Here is a 6,040-nt window from a genome sequence, read left to right on the forward strand (position 1 = left end):
ATCACAATGGCAAGAGTGCCAGCACCCACAAAGACCCATTGGATCTGTCAGCTCCTCTCTTTGACCAAGCAGACACAGTAGCTAACCAGCAAAGCAGAGTAAGCCTCTGCACGAGATCATCAGCTGATTAACACACACACACACACACACAAATAACTAATTTAGACCAGAGGTCTAGCTTTTCTTGAGAATCTGTAATTTGAAGGAGCTATTCTGAGATCTGTGCTCCTAGCAAGTGACTGATAACATTATGGACTGGATTGTTCACTGAGTTGAGAGACTGAGTTGTAATTGAGTGAAAAATAGACAATGAAATCTTGAAGAATTGCATGTAAGTGCAAGCCAGATTTAACTCTCTCTCTAAGTAGTATTGGTTGGGCTGAGAAATTGCTAAACCAAACCTGTGATAGGACTGGTTATTTGGATATCTCTCTTTGTCATTATTGCCTCTTACTGTTACATTGCTTTCTGTGTTATATCTGGAGGCCCAGATGTTCTCAGATAATTCACATTGCCCTGACTGTGGACAACAGTAGTTTCCTAGTTTAGAACTAGGCCACTGGTTGTACCAAACTGAACTTATTGAAAATGAATGTTACCAAGTATTCTTAGACCATGTTAACAGAGCTGATTATTGCACTGAGTATTATCCTGATAATACTGATAATAGAAGCCTTGTCCTTCCTTGGTCTTTCCCACTTGAATGTGCTCCCAAAATCTTACCAGGTGGGCCTTTGAAAAAGCTTGCTACCCATTTTTTCTGGGTCCTCTACTGGTTAGAAAAAGGATACATGCATCTAGAATAGCTGGTTTTAACCCAGCATTACAATTAATCTTGGCCAGAACAGACACAACCTTAAACAAAAAACTTGGCCAAATCAAATAACTTATTAAAGAGTCACAATCATGGAGACTCTAGAGGGTTTTGTGCTAGTAACCCAAGGAAGATGAAAAAATGACACTTTTTAAAATCTGATCCAGACTGTTACTGCTTTAGGGAACTGCTTCAATTGTTGGGTCTGCTCCCATGGTCTACACCTATTCTGTTTGGCACAAATTTAATCAGTATTCCAGCCAGACTCTTCATCTAAAACCAGAGTATTTCATGTTTCTTATGTCTTAGAATTAGCTTACCCCTCCTAAAAAGCTCAACAGCCTAATTATTGACATAGGGCAAGGTAGTCCTAGAGGAGATGCCCCATACTGTGTATACCATGATGGCATTTCTAGTGATAACTTCTGTGGGAAGACATCTTCATGATAGCTGGCTTCTAGATGATTTTGGTAAAAGAACTAGACATTCTAATAAGAAGCTACATTGTTCAAAATTGCACCTCTTGTGATTTTATATATAATTTATCCATATATGACCATTTATTCATAATTGGCTTTATTTGGCCTGAGTGTGGCTTTAATATTATAGATAACTGGTCAGCTCCAGAGAAACCACATTCTATTGGATAACACCTACATAGGTTACACAAAAACATGCAGAAATTCCACTGTCTATACTTACCTGGCTCTGCATAAACAAAGACTGTCCTGTCTTTGTGGTGACTGAATTTAGAATGTCCGACCAGGAAATGGAAAAGTGCCTGTGTATGAGTCAGGCTGCAAAAGGACTCATCCAGTTTGACACCATAATAGTATAAGAGTCTAAGGGAAGCATCTTAAAACCAAGAAGGTCTTGCTTGGTGTTAGCCACATTCTGGCCTTCATTGTTCAGAAGAAATTTAGAAAAAGCTGTTGGAACATCTCAGAGGCCATGGGATAAATTTAAAATTCCACTTAAGATGCTAGATAATCCAGTGCTTGTGTAGCAACTCAACAATGTTCTCAGAGTCCCGGGTTCTTTTTATTTTCCCCTCTGGGATCCTTAGCTTTTGTCTTCTTAGTGTCCTCAGTGATTACAGTGTGGCTTGTTGCTGCTGTAGGCATTTCAGTCCCATTTGGAAGTAGAGAGCGAAAGCTTTCTCCTTTCAAGACTCTGTCTTATTTGGAAAGGAAATCTTTCCCAAAAGTCCCTCACCAATTTCTCCTTACATCTCATTAGAAGGTACTGGTTCAAATGGGAGCCTGGGAAGCCAGGCAAAGGAGAATGGGGCTGGCAGTGCCTGGGTAGGGCACATTGTCTCTCCTAATGAAATGAGGGCTCTTTTAGTAAGGAAGAAGTGGGGGAATGAATGGCTGTTTTTATGCGAGAACTCATTCCTGCCACATGTTGTGAAACCTGAGCTGTTTGTTAGTCTGTATAAATAATGTACCCCAGAGACCTACCCTGTATCTGCCTTATGTCTATCTTGGTGGAAGTTCTCTTCTGTTATATTGCTGAATAAACTGTGTGGACTGCTAAACTGAACATAAAACAAAAAACACATTCTTAGGTCAAAATGATGAAAAAAATCATTATTCAGGAATCCATAGGAATTATTCAAGACTTATTTTCACTTCTGAAAATTTGTTTTTCCTATTTCTCATTATTCCAATAAAAATTTTCTCATGAGATATAAAGGCAATATTCCCCATTAATTTTGTACATTTATAAGCCAAAACTATTTTTTTAGACTTTCACTTGACACACCTGATCTTTAAGGAAATGATAAACATAGGATTTTACAGTAAGGTTTTTAAAACTTAGATGGTGATAGAGTCAACAAAAAATGCTTATGAAAGATAAAGTAATTTAAAAGGTTACCTTGTAACTTCATTTCCATTTGGGAAAATTGTATTTTTTTTATCAGATCACAGTTATCTTTTATGTTGTCTAAACATGTTCATTCCTAGTAAAGAAAATGAGAATGTTTCAACCACATAAAGATGCCCCATTGCTCATGGCAGCCCTAGTTTTCCCTGCTGGGGAGACCCAAGATGAATGATGCAAAAAGCCAGCACCATGGCCCAGCTGTGATCACGTAGAAGAAATGCAGGCCCAGAAGTCTGAGTTCTTCTCAGATTTGTTACAGAAAGCAAAAAAATGTTCCTTCCAACTGAGGAATAACATTTCTAACTATTACTTGTACTCAGGAAGTCACTGAGAAGATTCTCTGCTGGTTCTTGGGAGAAGAAAAAAACAGATTGACCTGGAAAAAAATGCCAGCCATTTTTTTCTACTTCATGTCAAAGGTTAATGGATATGCAAGAACCTGCCTACATTACCTTCTTTGATACTTCAGAGAAATAGAATAACCTCACTGAAAATGAATATGTCCCTAGGTCTTACTTTTTTGGAATGCCTTTCTAGACTTTTCAATCCGCCCTTTAACATGTGAGGCTCTTCTATCACACCCGTAGCCAATAAGTATCATATACGTGATCTGGATCTTTTTTCCAATACACAGAGTAGAATGAAACTCCCAACTGAACATACTGTACTTAAGGTCCTTCATATAGAAGTTGTTACTTAGGTAAGGGTTAGATTCACAGTAGTGCTGCGGGTGCACAAGATCACTGCTCAGGATGGCTAGGACATCTCTATGTCCAGAAACTCCCCTAAAGCAAAGTGTGGTTATAAAGAATATTAAATCAACTGGATACCATGTGTAGAGATGATTCTCTATAAATAAACCTTTCCTGGAAGATTAGTGCATATCTTCAGGTAATTGGACAACTGGCTCACAGGCACCAGTAACTATTTAGTTAAGAAGCAAAAGATTCTGTCACTTAAAATACTTTTAAAGAGCATCGAAGACCACATTCTGATTATCTTTGCATCTCCTACAAATAGAAATTACCACAATTCTAAGCATAGAAAGATAACTAATATTTGTTATATGACTAGATGGTTTATCAGAATACTGCATCTAGTTGCAAGAAGTGGAAAACCTGACAAAATACAGCCTAAGCAAGAAGCAAATTTTCTTTTTGGAAAGAAAAGGGCTGATCTGTTTGTTCCATGATGCCATAATGAGACTGGACATCTTCTATTTTGTTTTCCCGTCCCACCTCTCTTAGCATCTGGTTTTCAGTTTCATGATGTCAAGATGACAGCAGCAATAGTAGGTAGAACATCCATGTTCCAGGCTGGAGGGAGGGTAAAGGCAAAGCATGGAGAAGTAGACATGTGTCAGCTAAGTCTGTTCCTCTTTATCTTTAATGTAACAGCTTTCCTAGAGGCCCTAACAAATGCTTCCACTTACATTTCACCTCCTAGAAGGGAGGGTCACATGACCAAACAAGTTGTCATCTAGGGAAATCAAGACTTTATTCACACATATGGCCTCTTCTCAAAGAAAATTGAATAAGAAGTACAGGCAAAATAGATATAGGATAGGCAATTAACAGTTGCTATTAGAAACATTACTTTCCAGGTATAGATGACTGAGGTGGGTGGGCAGTAGGCTGGAGAACCATACTTCTGCATCGCACAGAAGGCTCTCCATCACATAGTCTCAAGACTTCAAATGTACCTGCCTTTCACTGAAGCAAACATGTACGTGATTGCTGTCACATATGCCTCCCTGTTCCTGTACTACCCATTTACTCAGAAAGCTATTTGCTATCAGGACTTAGTTCAGGTATCATCACAGCCACATGGAAACCTTGTCCTGCTCTATCAGACATAGTTTGTCAATTAACTACTGGAAAGTGAGTTTAATAAGGAAAATCACTGTCTTATTTACCTTTGTATTTTTAACTTTCAGAACAATGCCTTCATGATTTATTTGACTTATATTCCACATCTCCAGTAAAGATAAGTTATTACATGTTTTTTGTCTAAGGTGCATGAATGAATGGCCATCCCGTATACTGTATTAGGGCTAGAGAATCAACAAGGACTCAAATATGACTCACTAGTTTTGCAACGATTCAAACACATAGGTGAATGGTAATCAGTGTTCCAGTGTTCCAATCATAAAGCAAAGTTCACAAAACCAGTTACTTTGGGGGCATGAAAAGTAACTAAATGTGCAGAGATATCGAGTCCTTGGAATAAGCATAATGAGTGCTGTGGTGAACCAGTAGATACACACCACCTCTAAGAATATTCAAGTGCAAGAATGTTTACCATGTTCTGGCCAAACAAATTTCACCTGTGGCTGAAACTGAGCAGTAGGGAAACAGTTGGGACAAAGGACACAAAAATGATAGCCCAAATTCTTTAAAAAGAGGTCTTCCTACTCTCATCTGCCACATTTTAGATACTCAGAAATCATATATTAAAAATGCTTACTTTCACTTAATGTTGAATCCTGGTGAACTCTGCAAATAATCAGTTGCAAATCATGTATCTAGGTCACTGAATTTTTTTTATTCACTACTAGAGGTCCGGTGCACAAAATTCATGCATGAGGGGTAGGGGGCGTTCTTCAGCCCGGCCTGCACCTTCTCCAATCCGGGATCCCTCTCACAATCAGGAACCACTGTCTCCTAACCTGCCTGCCTGATGCCCCTAACTGCTCCCCTGCCAGCCTGATGGCCCTAACTGCTCTCCCCTGCTGGCCTGATTCCCCTAACTGTGCTCCCCTCCTGGCCTGTTCCTCCTAACTGCCTATCTGCTCTCCCCTCCTGGCCTGATCGCCCTAACTGCCTATTTGTGCTCCCCTCCTGGCCTGATCGCCCTAACTGCCTATTTGTGCTCCCTTCCTTGCCTGATCGCCCTAACTGCCTATCTGTGCTCACTTCCTTGCCTGATCGCCCTAACTGCCTATCTGTGCTCCCGTCCTGGCCTGATCCCCCTAACTGCCTATTGCTCTCCTCTCCTTGACTGATTGCCCTAACTGCCTATCTGCTCTCCCCTCCTGGCCTAATCGCCCTAACTGCCTATCTGCTCTCCCTTCCTCTCTATGCCCTTCAGACTCCAGGTACAGGCATGCTGAGAGTTCTCCGCCGCAGCCCCGCCCCTGATTGGTTGTTATGTGACAGCGTCCTGGCCAATTTGCATATTCCTTTATTATTAGTATAGATAGGCAATGTTTGATATGAGACAACTAATTTTTTAAAGACATTTGCCAAATAAAATGACATAAAGTAGAGGCACAAGAACAACTTTTATTGAATCCATGAATAACTGATATTATTCTAATGTGTTTTAAACCAAGGT

General features: G+C 39.9%; 1 pseudogene across 1 annotated transcript; it reads left to right on the top strand.

Annotated features, from left to right (window-relative positions):
- Nucleotides 1-491: 491 nt before the first annotated feature.
- Nucleotides 492-886, top strand: LOC308248934 (torsin-1A-interacting protein 2-like; annotated as a pseudogene). The gene has a single exon. The product of its transcript is annotated as a torsin-1A-interacting protein 2-like (transcript).
- Nucleotides 887-6,040: the final 5,154 nt, after the last annotated feature.

Source organism: Plecotus auritus, assembly GCF_963455305.1.
Source record: "Plecotus auritus genome assembly, chromosome: 5".
NCBI classification, from domain to species: Eukaryota; Metazoa; Chordata; class Mammalia; order Chiroptera; family Vespertilionidae; genus Plecotus; species Plecotus auritus.